This window comes from Octopus bimaculoides, chromosome 12, assembly GCF_001194135.2.
Source record: "Octopus bimaculoides isolate UCB-OBI-ISO-001 chromosome 12, ASM119413v2, whole genome shotgun sequence".
Classification (NCBI taxonomy): domain Eukaryota; kingdom Metazoa; phylum Mollusca; class Cephalopoda; order Octopoda; family Octopodidae; genus Octopus; species Octopus bimaculoides.
The window spans coordinates 3,582,198-3,583,250 of record NC_068992.1 but is presented as its reverse complement, the minus strand read 5'-3'; positions in this window follow the sequence as shown (position 1 = coordinate 3,583,250).

The window sequence follows — 1,053 nt, the reverse complement described above, 5'->3', positions numbered from 1 at the left end:
ATATATATATATATATATATATATATATATATATATATATATATATACAATACACATATATCTATATATGCATATATATATATACACATACATATCGATGTACATAGTTATGTGTGCATGTGTGTGTATATGTGTGTGTGTATGTGTGTGTATGTATGTGTTTGTGTGTGTGTGTATTTGTAGGTCCTCCGTCGGTCATTGCTCACCAATCAACATGTATGTCCGCACATGTACGTACAAGTCTGGGCAAGATATTTTGAAGGCTAAGAATGGCAGTTCAGTTGCTGTACGTGCAAGTTTTCTTTCACTCCGCCATTCGATGTTTATCTAAAGGTAAAGACTGATATGCGTTGGTAGCATTGTTGTCGCAGGTGTTGCTGACAGAAATCAAAAAGTCAGAACAGATACCCGGAGGGCCTCTTCTTCGACCTTTAAAGTGTTCCACCAATCCATCGTCTTGTGACGATGGATTTCTTTTTATCGAACAAGAAATGATGAAAGTCAACGTTGACCTCGGCTTGATTCAAACTGAGAACGTGGAAAGGTAAAAGAAAGGCCGCGAGGTATAGGCACTCGAACGCCTCTGCCAATTCACCGCTTTTAATCGTTAAAACACATTGTACACCTTCACAAATATATACAAATATGCATACATACACACACACACACACACACACTCACACACACGCACACACACACACACACACACACACACACACACACACACACAACACACACACATATATACATACACACATATTTATATGTACATATATATACACAGATATATATTTATATATATTTAGATATAAACATACATATGTATATACATATATATACATATATATTTATACATGCACTCATATAGATGTGTGTATGTGTGTATGTATGCGTGTATATACGTGTGTGTATGTACGTATGCATCTATATATATATACATATATATACATATATATATATAAATACATATATATATACATATGTAGATATACATATGTATATACATACATACATACATACATATATATATATATATATATATATATATATATA